This window comes from Erinaceus europaeus, chromosome 19, assembly GCF_950295315.1.
Source record: "Erinaceus europaeus chromosome 19, mEriEur2.1, whole genome shotgun sequence".
Lineage (NCBI taxonomy): Eukaryota > Metazoa > Chordata > Mammalia > Eulipotyphla > Erinaceidae > Erinaceus > Erinaceus europaeus.
Window position 1 is genome coordinate 12,160,612 of NC_080180.1, and position 22,034 is coordinate 12,182,645.

Below are 22,034 nucleotides of genomic sequence, written 5' to 3' on the forward strand. Positions count from 1 at the left end.
ATTTAAAAAAAATAGAGAAAGGGAGTCGGGCGGTGGCGCAGTGGGTTAAGCGCACGTGGCGCAAAGCGCAGGGACCTGCATAAGGATCCCGGTTCGAGCCCCCGGCTCCCCACCTGCAGGGGAGTCGCTTCACGGGCGGTGAAGCAGGTCTGCAGGTGTCTATCTATCTCTCCCCTCTCTCTCTGTCTTCCCCTCCTCTCTCCATTTCTCTCTGTCCTATCCAACAACAAAGCAACGTCAACAATGGCAATAATAACCGCAACGAGGCTGCAACAACTAGGGCAACAAAAAGGGGGAAAAATGGCCTCCAGGAGCGGTGGATTCATGGTGCAGGCACCAAGCCCAGCAATAACCCTGGAGGAAAAAAAAAATAGAGAAAATGTGCTTGGGAAAAAGAAAAAGAAAAAGAAACAGGTGGGGTAGAATGAGAAAAGATTTTGTAACAGGAGGCAATGCTAATGAGGTGTCACGTGGACAACTTCTGTCAGTATATTTGCTCATTGTAGGGTGTGTCTTTAATTCTGAGTGCAATGGGAAAGTTACAGGAGAGAAGTATAGAGGCAGAAGAAATTTCTCCCACACCTCCAGCTGAGCAATCAAATGAACATCAAATATATGAATAGGAAAAATATTTATACTGGAGATTCCACATGGCGGTAAAGTATAAGTAGAACAAGCTGGAAAATGTTTACCTTAAGTTAAGAAAATGGGTAGAGTGGGCGGGTCTCAGAGAAAGGAGAGGGACTCACATGAAATGGCATACATGACAAAATGCCAGACTTTCTGTAACTCAGCATTTGCCTGAAACATAACAGCTTCTATCTTTCAGGAGATAAATCTTAAATCCAGGTAATCCTACCAGTCTACTAATCTCCCTTCCTTCCTTCCTTCCTTCCTTTCTTCCTTTCTTTCTTTTCCTTCTCAGTATAAGTCCTCACACATGAATAATTACACCATTCCTAGGCTGAGATTTCACTTTTTTGAATTTCAGTCAGAGAGCATGAGAGGTAGAGGCACTACAGCACTGATCGTCACCCCATGGTTGTGGTGCTCTCGTGTGATGCCAGGGCTTGAGCTCAGTCCCCTTGCATGACAAGGCACTGACCCTATGAAGCTAGCTATCTCCTGACCCCTCCAATTTTATTCTTTCAATTAATGAAGAGACCAATTTTTCTTCAAGTTAACTGAATTTCAATAGAACTGGTGACTGACCTTAAAATTATTCTCTACATGCCGAGGTACACCCTTCTCAGAAGGTCTGATGAGGACACCTTGGGGAAGCCTGTCTTTCCTGTAATGTGATCAATCTCATTTACATTTTAAGCAGATAACATCACTGTCCAGATTAAAAATAAAGAGGGCAGCAGAGGGAAGAGACAGTGTAGAGCTAACTGCAATAATTTGGTGAGGGGACAATCACTGCATCTCAAATTACAACAGAGATGAGAGTGAGTGAGTTAAAAAAAAACAAAGGGGGATGGGATGCAGAACTCTGATGGTGGGAATTGTATAGAATGGTACCCCTCTTATCTGTTGTCTTGTTAATATTTTTTATTTTATAAATAAATTAATATAAACAACCACCAAAAACAAAAAAAAAAGGTTGTGGAAGTAACTTGAAGCAATCAACAGGATTTGTTAACTAGAAGGGGTAAAAACATAAACTAAACAGAAACAGAGTTAAAGGAAAAGTATACAAAATCAAAATTTCTCTTTTTGAAAATATCAGAAAATTTGAGAGACTTTCCTTATTTGCACTTAAATATATGATGGGTTGGTATAATAAAAAAAAAAAAGGGAAACATTCTTAAATCAAGGACACTGAATTACTTTTTTCATAAGATTTCCATGGTAGTAGCAAATGATACGTCTGTTATTATCTTTGCAAGTATATATCAAAACACATGATTTCAACTTATGATAATACTATAGCATTAAAGTGCTCCCTGTGAACGTTTACTGAATCTGTTTCCTAAAAGCCCCTTTCTCAAATTAGAAGATATTCAGTAATAGAATTCCAGTTCTGGTTAACTAGTGAATTCCAATTAACAATTCGCAGTAAAAGCCTAAAATGATTGCCTAATTATTTTGAACATCAGCCCTATACTCCGATTTAGATTATGAAGGGAATATAGACAGTCGATGCTCACACATTTCATTTCAATAGTGTTTGTAATTTGGACACTTGATTAGTTTCAAAGGCATTCTGTTGGCCAAGCTACCTGGTAGCCACCTCTGCATCAATTATGTGATCCGGATATGTAATCAGCAGCTCCACATGAGGCACTCTGGGTGGCCCACTCTAATTTCCTCGTCTTTCTTCCAACTCATTCTGTATATCTAAAAGCTATCATAAATCCCCTTGCAAGCTATTATTTCCCCCATCCATTACATGTAGGTCTTTTTTTAGGGTTGTTATATAAAAAGTTCCATCCTTCAAAACATATTCCTGAAGTTTTGGGTACGATAATGTTTATTTGAACACCAACTTCTTTGCTATTTCTAGTATATATTTTCCTTTTACAACATTGTTTTTCCTTAGACATTTATTCCAAGCTCACTGACTGTTCTTTGTGATAACTGTATCCATTTTGATTTTGTGCATGTAAATTATACAATTCTAAATGAATTTATCTTGGAAATAGAAATCATTTTAAAAATCTACTATTTTACAGTGTAACTCAAAATGAGGAAGTTCTATTGAAGACTGTCTTTTGTGTGAGCATGTGCATGTGTGTGTTCTTATCAGAAGTTTAAAATCTTTCTTCTCTTCTTGATTCTGACCTTCCATTTTCAATATCCTCTGCTTCTTATTGGATTGTGAATGTGCCCTGTCCTTACATCTGAAAATCTTTCAACCTTCACCATTCATTCTAAGAGTCAGCAATATGTTATGTTTTTATAGAACCTTTCTTCCAGGGAACAGAGAGTGTTTCATATATATTACCACATTCATCCTTAAAATTTCTCTCACAACACCCATAGCCCTCGCTAAACTAAGTCTCAGTTGAAAACTCAATCCATATCTTTAGTTCTTCCTTCTTTGAATGCCTTCCCTATAAATTCTGTAAATCACATTTTTCAGAATCTTACATCTGTAGGAAATGAGCATAATTCTATCACTCAAATGATTTTTTTTTCTAACCTTGTTCTTAGGATTCACCATCCCTATTTCAAAACTACCTTGGAAGAGGTCTTCCTTTATTCTCTCTTCAAACTTCTTTCTCACAAATATGAAATGACCTGACTTAGTAACTTATCTCTGCTATTTCTTTTTTTTTCTTAATGTCACAATTATATCCAAAATTATAGTTGTGTTTCTTTAAAATTTACTTTCTTTTTTATTCATTGTTGAAAGTAACTTTGCTTTTAAAAAATATTTTCTGGAGTCGGGCGGTAGAGCAGCGGGTTAAGCGCATGTGGCGCAAAGAGCAAGGCCCGCCATAATGATCTCGGTTCGAGCCCCCGGTTCCCCACCTGCAGGGGAGTCGTTTCACAGGCGGTGAAGCAGGTCTGCAGGTGTCTTTCTCTCTCTTTCTCTGTCTTCCCTTCCTCTCTCCATTTCTCTCTGTCCTATCCAACAATGACGACATCAATAACAGCAACAATAATAACCACAAAAGAAAAAACAAGGACAATTAAAAGGAAAATAAATATTTACAATATTTTCTCTATGTATATTTGGATAGAGGCAGAGAAAATCAAAGGGAAAGTGGAGGAAGGGAAAGAAGAAAAGAGGGGAGGTGGAAGAGAGTGAGAGAGGAAAGAGAGAAGCCTATAGTACTGCTTCACCACTCATGAAGCTTCACCCCTGCAGGGAGCCAGGGTCCTTTTACACTGTGTTTTGTGCACTTAACCAGGTGTCATCAACCCAGCCTCTATGACTGAAAATAATTTTGTTAGTTCATTTGAAATTTATCCTAGCAAATGAAGGCTTTAAAATGCCATTCCCCTAGTAGCAGCCAGATTTTATGAATGTTTATCATATAGCAGCCACTTTGATAAAAGTTCAAGTAACTTTCTCACAAATTCTTATTAGAAGTATTAGAACACAATCTTATTTTCTACACATTAAAGATAGAAAAATCAAGATTTTTCAAAGGTTGAGTAATATGCTCAAGGAAACACTTGAACATTGACTGAAGTAGACAATTATTTAACACAATTACCTCAGACTGAAAGTTTAGAAAATGAAACAACAACAACAAAAGCATTACTTTTTCCTTAGAATTTTTCATCTTCAGAAAGCACAGTATTCAGGGTTTAAGTTCAGGCTTGACCAGGTTTATATAATGAATGTAATGTGAGTAAATAATTCAGTTACTAATATTCAAATGTAAGAGGCTGTTCCGACTTACAATTGGTCACTATCAGACTGTGATATCGCTCACCTAGACAGAGCAACTGCTTTGGTATGCATGCAAGTCTGCTTTGGACCTTGTCCCCACTGCACTGGAGGAAACTCAGGTGCTCTGGCCTTTCTCTCTTTTTAAACAATGTTTTACATATTTATTAATGAGAAAGACAGGAGGGGCAAGAGAAAGAACCAGAATCACATGTGGTGCCAGGGATTGAGCTCAGGATTTCAGAGTCCAATGTTCTATTATTATTATTATTATTATTATTATTTACTTATTTATTTTCCCTTTTGTTGCCCTTGTTTTTTACTGTTGTTGTAGTTATTATTGTTATTGTTCATGTCTTTGTTATTGGATAGGACAGAGAGAAATGGAGAGAGGATGGGAAGACAGAGAAGGGAAGAGAAAGATAGACACCCGCAGACCTGCTTCACCACCTGTGAAGTGACTCCCCTGCAGATGGGGAGCCGGGGCTCAAACCGGGATCCTTAGACCAGTCCTTGAGCTTTGTACCACATGTGCTTAACCCGCTGCTCTACCACCAGACTCCTGAGAGTCCAATGTTCTATCTGCTGCACCACCTTCTGGATCACATGGCCTTTCTCTCTATCTATCTATCTCTGTTTCTGCCACTATCTATCTGAAAAAAAATCATTTTCTTTAATCAGATTTAAAACATTTTATCATCTTCAACATACATTGAAAATTAAAATAAATCCTTAAAATTACTTAAGAGGAAAAACATACCTGAACAAGATATGTTTCCTTTTTCTTATTTTATGTTTACTTTAACTTTTCTAATAACATAGCTTAGCCACAGTAGTTAGACTGTTACAAATGGCCCACTTCACCACATGTTGCTTTTCCCTTTGACCTCATAATTCTGAAGTTTTGGTTAGCATTTTCATGTGATCTGACTTCTTCTCACCAAGCTCATTTCTCTTAGGTCACCTTATTATGTAGCATCACAGGGCTATAGCACCAAGTTCCCTATCTAGACACTGAGCCAAAAGTAAAAATTATTAATCTAAAAACTGGGTAACATAGATATATGTATATGTAAACCTACATATTACAGATAAAACAGAATAATGTAAAATGCCTTGTGAATTTCCAGATAAGAATTTCCAATCTATTCCCATACACCATATAATGATATTACTTAATTTGAGGGTATGTGAGAGAGGAAAGGAATAGGTACTTGAATTAAAATTGTAAAAAGGTTGAGGATTACAAAGTTATAAAATAATCTATTTGGCTTTTTGATAACGAGAGCAGTATCGACATGGACAATGAACTATATTATGTAAATTAATAATTGATGGGTCCAACATTATAGATGATCTCACAGCAGCAACTGATATTTTATTGATACAGCAAAAAATCAAATGATTGGAGGCATAAGAAGTGGTTCAGCTTCCTCTTTCACCATTGCAAGTGTTATGTCCCCAATTTTAAACTCATTCCCTTAAAAAATGTAGTTATAGTGTGACAATTTCCCTTCACTTAACTTGACAGAGACAATAGTTTTAATGCTTATGCATTAAAAATCATTTCATCATTAGTCAAAATCCTAAAAATAGTGTGACATTTTTTTAGCATTTTACATATCTTTCAGACAAGCATTGAATCATGGAAACTAAAGGCTGCAACCCATACAGATGTAAAATACAATATAAATGTCTTATGCAAATACTTACACCATATGAAAGCCAGGCAAATACTGCTTTTAGACAGAAGGGAAAAAAGGTGGGGTTTGTTTTTTCTCTCAAATTAAGACCTTTCCTCAGGGTAAAATTGCAAAGTAAAGATTTGCATGTTTTTGACTGAGAAAATAAGCTACATATCACAAGGTATGTGACTTCACAGTGTGAAGATTTTAGGACACTGGCACATCCAGGTATCAGATCATTAAAAAAGAAAAAGAAAAAAAAAAGGAGTCTCAGATAGTCAAAGTGACTATTGAAATTGATTTATTCTACACTTAGTAGAAACACCATGAAAATCCTTCCAATTAAAACTGACTGAACTCTAAATATCTTGAGTATGGAATGGATTCGATGGTGTTTGCATAGGAAGCTAGGTCACAAAAATAACGCAGTTATACGAAGACTGTGTAAAAATAAACTATAAATAATAGAGAATATGTCCACATAGAGAAGCTAATACTTGGAAAATATTCGTCTAAAAGGAAGACAGATTCTCACATCCATCCTGTCAAAAAAGAAGGACTCACAGAAAAGAAGAAAGTCATTTCTGCAGCATTTCACTTGTGTGAGTATAAAAAGATTTAGTTTCTTATATAAATGAACTTGCTACAAAGATTAAAGTGATGACATTTGAAGATAAAAATGCCAAATATTAGCTACAATTCATCAAATTCAGCAAGTTTAGAATTGTAAAAGGAATAACTTTTACCAGCTATTCACTTGGTAACATTTGCACAAAATAATATATTGTCACAGACTGCCACAGAACTGACATTCTGCCAAGTGGTCTTTGATTCAAATTTGTAAAAAGAGTAAGATTAACAAAGAATATCAGAATCCACAGAGAGGAGGAAATAAAGGGACTTGAAATAGGATCATAGAACCCATAGAATTTTAGAGCTAGAAGGAATGTTAAAAAAAAATGTTCTCAACTTTTTGCCTATAGCTTTTTAGAAAAGCAACTAGAACAAATAATGAGACTTTCCTCAAGGGCACACAGTTAGTAGGCGGCTGATTATCATACTCTAAACTAATGAATCACGTACAGAAAATGTAACAAAGGTGTCATATATAGCACACAAAAGCATGCTAAATATAACATGATCTATAAATCGAATGGCTTAGAACTTAAAAGGAGATAATCACCGATTTACAGTGTTTAAAGCTTTAAAGCTTTAAAGGTAAATATGTAAATAAAATTTTTCTATTCAAGTAATTTCGTTCTTAAATGATTCTGAAAAATGCATACTCATACTATACTAAATACAAGTTGAAATATTATAAGACATTATATTACTTAAGAATAATTAATGCATATAAAATTGTGAAATTTAGTGTAATTTTCGTAGTGTGCATATTACAAATTTGAGAAAAAAATGACACCATTCTATTGGCACAATTATAAATACATTCAGCCTTCATCTGAACATTTATATAACATTACACTTATTAGTAGATTGTTCAATGCTCTGAATCAAGAGTAATTCTGGCCCTGCCAAGACAAGAGTTTTTATCATAGCGATGTTATTTTTCAAGTTGATACTTTTGAATGGCCCACAAATAATGATAATTGTGTATATATATATATACACAATATATATATATACATATATACATACATATATATATATATATATATATATATATATGTATGTATGTATCTCCAAATGGCCCTTGGAGGAACAAAGGTCCCCACTCACTCTTACTCCAAAACTTCTCACATTGAATACTGACACCCTTTTCCTGTGTCTAATATTTATGCATTATAAAATATTGACGAGGAGGCCCAGAAGTAGTGCACTGGGTTAAGTGCACATAGTACAAAGCGCAAGGACTCGCACAAGGATCCCAGTTTCAGCCCTGGGGCTCCTCAACTAGAGGCGGGTCACTTCACAAGCAGGTCTACAGGTGTGTGTCTTTCTCTCTTCCCCCTCCTCTCTCTCAATATTTCTCTGTCCTATCCAATAAAATGGGGGGGGGGGTGGCCACCAGGAGCAGTGGATACATAGTGCAGGCACTGAGCCCCGGCAATAACCACGGAGGTAAAAACAAATACATACATACATATGAATGATAATAGGTAATCACATACCCATATTTGTTGTTTTGCAACTGGGTCTTCAACACACTAGCACAATTCTTTATTTTAGGGAGAGAGGTAGGAAGGGAGAGAGGAAGGGAGAAGGAAGGGTGAGGGAAACAGACCATGGTAGCAAAGCTTCCTTCAGCACTGTACTGACAGAGGGCTTGAAACCAAGTCGTATCTTTGGCAAAGCAGGCACCTTCCAAGTGAATTAACTGACTGTCTCATTAACTACTTTTAAAATGAATACCTTGTTATTTATAGACACTTTCAAATACTACATTATGAAAATATATATTTATTACAATTAAAAATAATAACCCTTATGATTTTGCATTTGTTAAGGAGACACTACAACTTTCCATTTGACTTGAAAATAAATCAAGCAGCCAAGCATCCTCCAAGCAATACTATTAGTCCATTGATAACCTCTGGGTCAAAGGAACACTCTGTGGGTTGAGAATATAGTCTCCTCAGATTTCAGAGATAATGCAACTTCCCCCTCCTCTCCATCAGCCTGTCTTTCAACTTTCCTAATCCTTGGCTCTGGAATCTGCCCTTCCCAGAACAGCTAAAACCTGTCATCAGAATCTTAGTGCTGACCTTTGTCTCTGGTCTTTCCACAACACTATTCTCTCTCAAGGCTGATAATCTAGTAGAAATAGTAGAGTAAGATGTTCATAAAGAAAGAGATATTTCTGTACCAACTAACTTCCCAAATTTATTTGTCCTTTTCATCATTAGTGGACTTTATCAATCAGTAGATATATGAGCATCTGAACTGATATTGATCACGATTATACCCATCACTGATCAAAAGAGAAAAAGATCTACTGAACGAGTAAATTTGGGTTCAACATTTGCTTTTTAATTTATTTTTGATTTACCAGAGCACTGGTCTGCTCTGGTTTATGGTTTGCAGGGGATTGAACCTGGGACTATGGAGCCTCAGGCATGAGAGTCTCTTTGTATAACCATTACGCTATCTAACCCCACCCTGGGTTCATCTTTTTTTTAATATTTATTTACTTATTCTCTTGTAGTTGTTATTGATGTCATCGCTGTTAGATAGGACAGAGAGAAATGGGGGGGGGGGGAGACAGACTGCGAGAGAGAAAGATAGACACCTGCAGACCTGCTTCACCACCTGTGAAGCTACTCCCCTGCAGGTGGGGAGCCAGGGGCTTGAACCGCGATCCTTACTCTGCTCCTTGTGCTTTGCGCCACATGCGCTTAACCCGCTGCACTACTCCCTGGTTCAACATTTTTTAAATTCCCTCAAGAACTACACAGATCCTTAGTAATCCCTTTCATAAGTGCCCTAAAAACAAACAAACAAAAAAATCATTTCCACTTAGAAGTTAAGAGAGTCGGGTGGTAGCCAGCGGGTTCAGTTTGTCTCTGTTCAGGAAAGACTGTCCTCTTCAACCCAGCGGGCAGCTTCAGGAGGGACACACATGGAACAGTGGGGGAGGAAGGGGACACCCGCCTAGCCAGCCAGATCAGCGGAATCAACCCTGGAGATCAGTGGGGTGACAGATGTGGCAGCCAGATCGCCCTCACATCCCTGTTAGTGATTTTGAAATACTTCTCTTCAAGAAAAGTATTCTCTAAGATGCAAAACATGTATTTTTCTATTTTGCTACATCTCTTAGATTATTTTAAAATAATTTAAAGCAGGAAAGATTGTAGAATTTAGCATTTGGAAGGAATTTCAAACAAAACTATGTGAAGGTGGCCCACACATGTAATTTGTCAAAATGAGATAAACAACAGGATCATTAAAAAAAATTGTATCCATCCTTTTATCTTTGAAGGATTGACTCAGGGCCTGAAAACAGTGCAGTAGTAATGCATTGAACGTGCAGGTGGGGTCCCAGGTTCAATCCCTGACACTGCTAATAATAGCCAGAGCCTAAACTGTGTTCATCTGGAAAATAAAAAAGAATTCACTCATTCTATGAGACGGTGTCAATTAATAAGAAAGTATGAACATGGGGGCTAACCAAATTAAGTGACCTTCTCATTCTGCCATGATCAATTATGAGAATTAAGGTTACTTTTGTGATTTGGTAGAAGAGAGTTATTTTAGCTACTGTATAGAGTGTCTATTTGGACGAAGTAAACTACTGAACAGAAAATTCTGCTATAATGTCTGACACGCTTTAGATACTTTAATTTTAGCTAGAGCTTTATAAAATTAGCCTTGTTTTCTCATTACACTATGTGCCTCTTATTATTATGCGAACAGAATCTAGTCTCTTGTATCAGTCACTGAACTAGTCTACTTAAATCATGTACTAATGTCAAGACTGAGGCTGGTGTACTACTTATGGAACAACCATTCAGAATATAATAAAGTGCAGTGCACTGCTCCCATGAGTACAGTATCAGAGCACTGATTTGTTCAAACTAACAGTGTCTGCAAATATCACATAGACTTAAAAGTTCTAATACCAGTTCTCAGTTTCCTCATCTGAAAAATGGGAGAAAAGAGAACTGGAGGGATAAAGACTAGGGACCCTTCCAATAGAGGACAAGGTATGGAACTGTATCTCTCAATTCCACGATCTTGTCAAACACTATTAAATCACTAATAAAATAAAATAATAAGAGAAGTATAAGGAAAATGTATAGCAAGCACACAACGTATTTAAAGTAAATGCATACAATAACAGAACACACATTTTGAAAAGACATGCTGACATAGATGTTTCACATTACAATGGTTACATGAAAGGCTGAGAATCAAAAAACATTAATAGTGGAAATTCAGTAAATGCTAATTTTCTAGCTCAGATCATAAAAATATAAAGGAATTTGAGTCTGTGAAAATATATTGTAGGTTTTCTGGCAAAAGAACTGCTTGCAAAATCAGGGCTGCCAACAATGAGCTTAAAATTTCATCAGAAAATTATATTTATAATTCATTGTATTGTTAATTTCCTGATGTCACACTAGTAGTTTCAGGGGGAAAAAGTGAGGATAGGAAAAACATGACAGGAAACAAAGCAAAATTAGAATTAGCTATGTGACTAAAATATTGAAAAAATCTTTTTCAGCTTGACTGATCTTAATCATTAGTATGTTTTTAAATCTGGCTAGCAAAAATAAGTAAATAAATGACGAAAGCTAATTGCAATGCTTAAGAATTTACAAAGATTTTAATCTTCATGTCATTTACAAACCCTATAATTATCATATTTTCAAAGAATACACTGTACAACAGGTAATATCATGACTCTATCCTTAATTCATCTAAATATCTCTTCAAATTAAAGTCTCATGTAGAAAACAAAATTCCTAAATTTAAATTCCAAGCTGACTGCACATCTTTGAAATAAGTAAAGTCTACTAATCAAATCAAGTCAATACTCATAATAAAATTAACTTGTTCTGTTAGATCTACATTTTATTCAACTCCATTTTTTTCAAAGCACTTATTTATAAGATGAAAGAATAATACACCATGATTTTCTAAAAGAAATGCTCTTTCAGACTGTTCATCAACTAATGAAACACCAATTTAATTACTTTTACTGTTCTTAAGAATAGAAAATGATCTAATTTATAATTAATATTGTTATGACAAGTGCCTAATAAACTCAAATTGATTTGACAACAGGACAGAATTTTCTGTGAACCTATTGGACTGCTTCATGACTTGGGCTTTTCTAATCCCCAGGCATATTGATGAAATCTAATTCTAATAAGGAAAAAAAAAAGTCTTGATCCTTGCTGTTTTCTAATTACAACTTTAGCTACAAACACTAAAAGTATGAATAATTAAGAGAAAGCTACTGACATTTTATATTGAAAAGGAACATCCTTACTGGTCTTATTTTTATGTCTCTACTGCTTTCTAACAGTTATTGTATTGTATACACCTACCCAAAGTAAACTTGATAGTAAACTAAAACAGATGCTACAGGACACAGTAATTGGCAAAAATTAAAAAAAAAAAAACTTACTAACTTCACCTATATTCACTGATATAATAACAACAGGAACTGCAATATTAGGATAACTTACTTTTAATGTGTGCTTCCAATTTACTTGGGAAAAAAAAACCTTCACTTTAAAATGGCACATTATACTAGAGTGGGGGATTTGATTCAAAACAAACAAAAAACTCTCGCACCCACAAACATTCGACATATATACAAATTAAAAGAAAAAGGGGTTGGGCATGGCACACCGGGTTAAGCACACATAGGACAAAATGCAAGGGCACGCAGAAGGATCCCTCATGGTTTGAAACCAACCCCCCACCCCACCCCCCAGCTTCACACTTCACACCTTCTGGAGGGGGGTTTGCTTCACTAGCAGTAAAGGTGTTCTATGGGTGTCTGTCTTTCTCTCTCCCTCTCTATGCCCCACTCCTCTCTTAATTTCTCTGTCCTATCCAAGACAAAAAAAAAAAAAAAAAAAAAGAAAGAAAGAAAGAAAGAAAGAAAGAAAGAAAAGAAAAGAAAAGAAAAAGGCCGCCAGGAACAATGGATTCACAGTGTTGGATTCACAGTGCAGGATTCACAGTGCAGGCACTGAGCCCTAGCAAAAATTCTGGAGGCAAAAAGAAAAAGAAAAAAATTATAAGAAAAAAATGTTTCACTATGTTTCATCTGTTTAAGGGAATTTATTTATAGAATCTTCTTCTAATGTCCCTGTAACCACACAATATTTTCCCAGGGAAATAGAAAGTGAAAGCGTTCATTTAACACCCTGGCCCTTGCAAGGGATAATAGTTGACACTTCCAGGGAAGCGGACAAGGACACTGATTCCCTCAGCAGCAGCAGCTTCTCCTCTTCCTCCTTCTCCTCTTCCTCTTCTGAATATTTATTTATTTATTTATTCCTTTTGTTGCCCTTGCTGTTTTATTGTTGTAGTTATTATTGTTCTTGTTATTGATGTCATCGTTGTTGGATAGGACAGAGAGAAATGGAGAGCGGAAGGGAAGACAGAGAGGGGGAGAGAAAGATAAGACACCTGCAGACCTGCTTCACTGTTATAACTTTGCTAGAAAGTTATATTTGCCCCGTTTAGGACTTGAGGACACTTACTTGAAAACTGAAATACGACATTCAACTGTCTGTGGTCCACCATAAATTTCATATTAGTCAAAAAAAATACTATCATTGCAAGGCAGTAGCCAAATACTTTTTTTTTTTTTATAAATCTGAGATGCCTTTTCCCAGCCCCAGACCAATGCCAAATGCCACATGAAGAGTATCTATAAAAATCTGCAGATATGAGCAGTGCTACTCATATCTTTAATGGTACACCATTTTGGATTTACACATTGTAACTCCATCACTATCTATGCAATCAATAGCCATTCTTAAAATAAAATGCATGTTTGTGTCTACCTAAAGTCAACCCCCTCCCAGCCTATAATCTCACACCCCAATATGCTTGCTTCCACTTCCATTGTCAATTGTTTTACTTATTTACCCTTCTAGTATTGCTTTCCCTCTGTTTCCTAAGAGTATATTGCTTGAGTAGTTCAACCAAATAAATTGTCTTAAACTAAGTTTTTAATAACTAACAGCAACTCATTTGCTTAACAATAAGAGTGTTAAGAATAGCACTGTTGTGACAGTATAGGTTGTAGTACATGGCAGAGAAAAGAATCCAGTGTGAAAACAGATGAAATATAAATAAATTCTAGAATTTAACAAACAAAAGAATACCAGTGTTGACTGTTAGATTTTAGAGAAAGCATGGCAGTGCAATAAGTCAAGGAAGAAGGGAATATAGAATAGGGGTCTGTATTAGCTTTGTATTAGTTTTTCAACTTTTCTATAAGTCTAAAACTATTTCAAAATAACTAGCTTATAACAAATGCCCTTAAAAATTGGGAATAAGGGGGAAATTCCTTAGCATAATAAAGGCCATATATAGCAAGCCCATTGACAACAACATATTCAGTGGGGAAAAGCTGAATGCTTTCCCCTAAAATCTGGAACTAGACAGGTTGTTCACTATCATCAATACTATTCAACATAGCCCTCACCAGACCGGCACAGTAAGTCAAGAAAGAAATGTCAAAGAATACAGATTGGAAATGAATAAATAAAACCATTATTATTTGCTGATGACATGAGATTATATCTGGATAAATAAAAAATATATATGTATATATCCTAGGTAAAACACTACCACAAAACAACTGGAAATAATTAATAAATTAAGTAAAGTGGAAAGATACAAAATCAATACACATGAATTTGTGGTATTTCTACATACAAATGATGAGTTAGAAGAAAGAAAATTGAGGGAATCAATCCCATTTACAACCAATCCCCAAATAAGATGCTCTTGGAGTGATTCTAACAAATGAGGTAAAGGGTCTTTACATTAAAAAAAGTATAAAAAATTGCTAAAAAGAAATCGATGATAACACAGAGAAATAGAAGAATATCCTGTGTTCATGGGTTGGAAGAATAAATATTATTAAAATGGTTTTCCTACCAAAAAGTCATCTACAGATATAATGCAATGTCTGTTAAAGTTGTAATTATGTATTTCAAGGAAATTGAGAGTAACTTATTCAAAAAAATTGTATAAAATTACAAGAAACCAGGAAGAGCCAAAGCAATTCTGAGGAAAAAGAAAAAAATAAGGAGGGTATCATACTCCCCAAATTCAGTTTATACCACAAAACAAAAGTAATTAAAGCAGTGTGGTACTGGAATAAAAAATGGACACGTGAACCAAGAGAACAGAATCAAGAGTCTAGAAATAAACTTACACATATGTGACAACCTAATATATGACAAAGAGGCCAAAATTATTCAAGTGGGCAAAGAAGCTCTATTCAAGATATGGTGCTGGGAAAACTGACTACTAGACCACCATTGGAACAAATTTAACTCAAAATAGACCAATGACCTAGATAATCGACCTGAAAAAAACATCAGTAAAAGAATACAGGACCTTAACATTAAATATATATTTGGAGACCCCACTTGATGGGCATGTGAAAGAAAAACATAATTAAATACACAGGGCTACATCAAACTAAAAATCTTCTGCACATTGAAAGTAAAGTATGCAATGATAAACATGCAACCCAGTAAAGGGGAGAGGATATTGCCGATCATACATTTGACAAGTGACTAACATTTATAAAGAACTGGTACAGCACAACAACAACAAAACAAAAAAACAATAAAAAGTGGGCCAAAGAATTAGACAGTTTTCTAAAGAAGAGACAGACATGACCCATTTCTAAAGAAATGCTCCACTTCAGTTATCATAAGAGAAATGCAAGTTAAAACTACAATGAGATTCCACCTTGCATCTGTTAAAATGATCTACATCAACAAAACAGGAATTGTCAGTGTTGGTGAGATTGTGAAGAAAAAAAAGGGGGGAGAACTCTGTTACAATGTAGGTGGGAATGCAAACTGGTGCAACCCCTGTGGAAGACTGGGGAGTCTTTAAACAAGCAAAATGGAAATGCCTTATGATCCAGCACCATCACTCTTAGACATTTATTCAAAGCACATGAAAACACTAAATTGAAGGGACATACACATTCCTATGTTCACAGCTACATTGTTTATAACAGCCAAAGAGTGGAAGCAGCCTAGATGCCCATCAACAGATGACTGGTTCATGAGGCTATGAAATATATATTCCATGGAATACTACTCTGTAATAAAAAGATATTGTGTCCTTTGGGATAGAATAGATGGAATTAGATGTGGTTATGCTTAGTGAAGTAAAGAGATGAAAAACAACTACTAGATAGTTTTTACTCATTTGAAGACTCAATTAAATACACAAACTTGTAAAAATAAACAAAAAAAAACTGCCTTAAAGACTTTGTAAGAACAGCCATGTAGCTATGGTAGTTATGGATCATTGGGAGGGTGTGAACACAGAATTTCAGTGGTGCATGCGGTGTGGAAATATATCCTGGAATCTTGCAATCTTAAACCTTTTTAAAAAAATAATATTAAACTTTTAATAATCACTAGTAAAAATAAGCCTAAAATCTACTTTATTTAAACATAAACAAGTGTGTTATTTAAAAATGAGTCTTTTTCATAGATGAGATAGTGGGAAATTCAGACACAATCATGGTATCTCAAAGTTTCAGTCGAAACTTCATTTCTTCACTTCTTAGAGTTGGTTGCATCTTTTTGCCTTTCTCTGCCAAGTGGTTGGTTATGAAGTCAGTTTCTTCAATTTGCATAACATGTGGTCAGGAAAGGACATAATGTCAGATTTACATCTGAGAAAGGTGACTGTTGTCACATCATGGAATGTGGCCTTTAGAAAGGCAAGAGAGAATTCCAGGTGAATAGTAATGGTTGTTACAGAACTGCCAGACCAAGTTTGAATTGGAGTGGTGAAGACAAGAAAGTAAAATGAATGAGTCAAGAAATATTACGAAAATATTTCAGATGTGGTGAAAGAGAAGGAAAATTCAAAAAATGGCTCTCGGAATTTTTGCACAGGGCACTGAATGGATGGCAGAGAAACACTAAAAAGAAATCAAGAAGGGGCCAGGCACCAAGCCCCAGCCACAACCTTGGTGGCAATAACAGCCCCAAACAAGACCTCAGGTGGCCGGGCTGGTAGCTCAGAGGTATAGCATGGACCCAGGGAGTATGAGGACCTAGGTTCAAGCCCAGTACAGGGTCTATGAGTTTTGGTGCCTGCATGACCCCACCGTTCCTAGTGGCCATCCACCCCCTTCCTTTGAAAGAGGGGGAGAGACAGGGAGAGGAGCAGAGACACCTGAGCCCTACTGCACAACCTGTGAAGCTTCTTGCTGCAGGTGGGGACTGGGAGTCTGAACTCAGATCCTCAAGGACGTGAACATGTGCACTCTACTGTGTGCACCACCAGCCAGTGTCCCCCCAAAAAAATCATCTTTAAAATGAGGGCCAATAGCTTAACACCAGAGTGCAGGACTTGACCGCTCTGACCTGAGAGGGTCCGAATCCCCTATGCATGCCTGGCGCCTGCAGGGGCCAGAGCCAAGTTGAGCTCCATGTCTCTCTTTCCCCTTCCCTGTCTCCCTGTCTCTCTCTCAGTAATAAATAAATCTTCAAAGAAAGAGGGGGGAGCATGTGGTAGTGCAGCTGGTTAAGCGCAAATGACACAAAGTGCAAGGACTGGCATAAGGATCCCGGTTGAGCCCTGGGTCTTCCCACCTGCAGAGGGGCGGGGGCGCCTCAGAAGCAGTAAAGCAGGTGTCTATCTTTCTCTCCCCCTCTCTGTCTTTCCCTCCTCTCTCTATTTCTCTCTGTCCTATCCAACAATGATGACAGCAATAAAAACAATAATAGCAACAATAACAATGATAACAAGGGCAACAAAAGGCAAAAAATGGCCTCCAGGAGCAGTGGATTCGTAGTGTAAGCACTGACCTCCAGCAATAACCCTGGAGGCAAAAAAAAAAAAAAAGACAAAGAAAACAGAGGGCAAAGATGATGAATATTTATATACTTACACAGTTTGGTAAATTTGAAGTACAGAATTTTGGGAAGACTTTAAAGAACAAGGGATTTAGAAGAAAGAGAGGCTGGAGGCCCGTGAAGATCTGAAAGTTGCCAACCGTAAGGTCATATGAATGGTGTATAATATAAATCATCATAGCATGTGCTTATTGGCCACATTTTTCTCCTTTGGTAAGCTCTCTGCTAAAATATTTGGCCCATTTGCTAGTAAGGTTTTTTTCTCATTCTCATTTTTGGAATTTTGACTGTAAATTTTTGACATTGTATAGCATCGTAATAATTGTAAATCAGTAAGATAAGTTTCTGAGATATTTTATATTTTGAATAGCAATTATTTATCATATGTGTCTCTTGCAGGTATTTCCCCCTCAGTTTGTAATTTATCTTCACACACGTCTTTTAGAAAGTAGTTTTCATTGTTTATGGACTCACACACTGTCTACTTACATTAACATCAGTTTCCTATTATTTTAATTCAGCTTCAGAATAATTTGTCCCTGAGACATTTTTTAATGTGGTACAGATTTTTTATTGTTATTAATTTATTTATAAAATAAAAGAATATTGACAAGACCACAGGATAAGAGAGGTACAAGTCCATACAATTTCCACCACCAGAGTTCTGTATCCTATCGCCTCTCTTGAAAGCTTTCCTATACTTTATCCCTGTGGGAGCATGGGCCTCGGGTCGTTATGGGGTGCAGAAGGTCTGGCTTCTCTAATTGCTTCCCCACTGAACATGGATGTTGGCGGGTTGATCCATACTCCCAGCCTGTCCCTAACTTTCCCTACTGGAGTAGGGCTCTGGAGAGGTGGGGGTCAAAGTTACATTGGTGTGGTCCTCTGTCTGGGAAAGTCAGGTTGGCATCATAGTAGCATCTGCAATGTGGTGGCTGAAAAAGCATTGTTTGATAGTCAGGAACCTACAGGCAAGAATATAGCGTATGCTTTTGGGGATCTCCATTTTGCAAAAAGCTAGTAGGTCTATTTTAGGTATATTCCAAGGGGCGTATGACTTTACTAACTTTCGCCTGCCCTTGACAGTGAACATGCAGATGAACCAAAGGTATCGTCTGGGGGGATGATATCAAAGTTGGAAATAAGACTAGAAAGCAGCATTTTATGGTGCTTTTTCTTTTTCTTTCTTTTTTTAAAAAATTTTTTTTTAGGTCTTTCTACTTGCTTGCTGTTTTGGGTCACAGCAAACTACAGTGCATTTTTGCTTTACGGTGTATATTTTCCACTAACTTATGGGTACATGTGCACATATGTTCAGTCTCATGGGCCCGTGGTACACTTTTTGAGGCTAGTTTTCATTACATTAAATATACCTTACAGTTCAGAGTTATATTACAAGTTATGTAGTTTATAAGATGATGTATCATTTTCTGGGGGTTGAGAGTCTTTAAAGATTTATTTATTGTGTATGAAACAGACTTTCACATCAGATCAAAACAGAGAGAGTGGGTGGTAGGGTGCATGGGAAGCAAGAATAGCACATGCGGTACAGATGGCACATGCAGCTCTGGGGTTCAACCCAGGAAACTTAAGCAGCAAAAGTCAGGCGCTCTTCCAGAAGAGCCATTTTCCCAAGTGACTGAATGGGATCAGTAATGCTAAAATGTTACGTATAGTAGACACACACACACATACTGCACACACATCTTTGTGAATACTTCAGATTTTTATGTGTAAGTTTTCAAGTGTGTCATAATCATTGTTCTTATTTTACAGTGTGGAATTCATATTGAGATGAAATACTTTTCTAAAGGGAACAGAAATCATGTTCTTTAACTTTTAGTTTAATATCATAGCCAGTATATGAAATCTCTCTTAAATACAACTATGACCTATGACGGCCATACGCCACTCTGTGAAATAGCTCTTTCACTGAGCAAGAAGGAAATTAGACCAACTGTAGACCAATAATTAGACTGAAATGAAAACTCTTCTAATAAGAAAAATAAGTAGAATTAATTTTTAGAATTTGTCACCATTCTATCATTTTGCTAATTTCATTTTAAAGGAAATATTGTTGGTTACAAGACTCATGAAACTTTAATATTAAAACATAAACTGCTTGGGGCTCGGGTTAAGCGCACGCGATTCAAAGTGCAAGGACCAGAGTAAGGATGCCAGTTCAAGCCTCAGGCTTCCCACCTGCAGGGGGTCGCTTCACAGGCGGTGAAGCAGGTCTACAGGTGTCTTTCTCTCCCCCTCTGTCTCCTCCTCCTCTCTCCATTTCTCTCTGTCCTATATAACAACGACGACATCAATTACAACAACAATGGAAAACAACAGGGGCAACAAAAGGGAAAATAAATAAATATAAAAAAACTTAAAACTGCTTTTTTGATGTAAGTACATAAAAATTTACACATGGCTACTAAAAGGTTAGTTTGCAGATATCATTTTAGTCTGTACATAGCTATTTATCAGGACTGAACCTGGGAATTCCTGCAAAACTACTATTCTATTTCCCAGTTCTGTTTGAGATGTATAAAATATTTTGATGTAGGTCTATCTTTTTAATATTCCTTTTAGAACTTTTATTGTATCCTGCATGTTCTGATAGTTCATGTCCTCATTTTCTGCTTGTTCTAGGAATTTTTTTTATCTTCTCCTTTAATTTCTTGTTGGCCCTATGGTTATTTAGTACCGTTCTGTTTAGTTATCACATATGTGAACTATATTTGATGCTTTTTTTTCCCCTGATGCTATATTGATCTTCAGGGATCAGTTGGGTCTTCTGTAAACAGCAGAAAGTTGAATTTTACTTTCTGACCTGGATTTTGTTTGTTGCTATTTGATTTTTAATTTTTGTCTTTTTAGTTATGCATTGTCTTAATGTGTATATGCATATATTTATTTTGCTTGGAACTTTTTGAGCATAGTGAATTATGATATATTTTCAGTGCTAGCTGGAGAAGTTTTGAGTTACTATTTCTTCACTTAAAATTTCAGCCTATTCTCTCTTCTCCTTACAGAACTCCTGTGATCATTTAGAACATCCTCTAGATATTGTCTCAAATATTTTAAGTTATCTTCATTTTCATAAATACCCCCCCCCCACACACACACACACACACACACACACTGGCCTAGCTGAGTGACTCTCACTACCCTATCTTCATGGACTCCACCATTATCTTCCGTTTTTCTACCAAACAGCTCTATCATCCCATTCTTTAAGCCAAATTACTGTATTCTTTACTCTCTCAGTAACTCAGGTTATTCTCATATTTTCTGTTTTGTATACGTCTCACTTTAGCAAGCATTATCATGACCATTACTTAGTTTGTTGTATTAGGATGCACTGACTTTGCATTTGCAACATAGCTCTGAACTCAGGGGATTTGTTGTTGTTGTTGTTGTTGTTGTTATTGTTTTGGTTTGTTTTTTTAAAAAAGAACTTCCTTTGAGGTCAGGCTCAAGAGAGCGAACAGCACAGTTTAAGTAACTCCCAAAACTTCTGGTTCTTTTTCTTTTTTTTCTTTTTTTTTTTTAATGAGAGCTAAAGAAAGACACATAGCTGCGGTGGTGCAGCGGGTTAAGTGCACACGGCGCAAAGCACATGGACAGGTGTAAGGATCCCAGTTGGAGCCACCCAGTTCCCCACCTACAGGCTAGGGTCGCTTCACAAGCAGTGAAGCAGGTCTGCAGGTGTCTGTCTTTCTCTCCCCCTCTCTGGTTTTCCCTCCTCTCTCCATTTCTCTGCCCTATACAACAACAACAATAAAAACAAGAACGATAAACAACAAGGGCAACAAAAGGGAAAAGATAGCCTCCAAGAGCAGTGGATTCGTAGTGCAGGCACCGAGCCCCAGAGATAACCCTGGAGGAAAAAAAAGAAAGGAAGGAAGGAAGGAAGGAAGGAAGGAAGGAAGGAAGGAAGGAAGGAAGGAAGGAAGGAAGGAGGGGAGGAAGGAAGGAAGGAAGGAAGGAAGGAAGGAAGGAAGGAAGGAAGGAAGGAAGGAGAGAGAAAACACAGAAACCAGAACACTGCACACCTCTGGCTTATGGTGGTACCAGGGTCTGAACCTACAATTTTGGAACCTCAAGCACGAAAGTCATTTTGCAAAACTACTATGCTGTCTCCCTGGTGTCAAAGGACATCCATGGAAAGTCCCATTTTATTCAGCTTACAAATTCTATCCTTTTGATTTCTTTTTCTCTTTGATATTTTAATAGGGCTATTATTGTTTACATTTTGGGTCATTCTTTGAGGCTTAGCTGATTGCACACTGCAACTCAGAGTTTGCCTCAGCCTGCTCTTACCTGTTATCCTGCCCCTAAGATGCACTCTGCCCATGCTGTGAGAAGAGGTAAATGTTGCCAGTAGGAACAGAGCCCTTGGTTAGTAAACTCCCAAAGTCCCACAGACCATTTAGTCATTGTTTCTGTTTT

General features: G+C 36.8%; 1 protein-coding gene across 1 annotated transcript in view; it reads left to right on the forward strand.

Moving 5' to 3' along the window:
- The first annotated feature begins 6,525 nt into the window (after window positions 1–6,525).
- Window positions 6,526–22,034, forward strand: part of RGS21 (regulator of G protein signaling 21) — a 50,933-nt gene continuing 35,424 nt past the window's right edge. The window contains exon 1 of the mRNA XM_007539749.1: window positions 6,526–6,632. The gene's annotated coding sequence lies outside the window, so the exon portion shown is untranslated. The remainder of the gene's footprint in view (window positions 6,633–22,034) is intronic.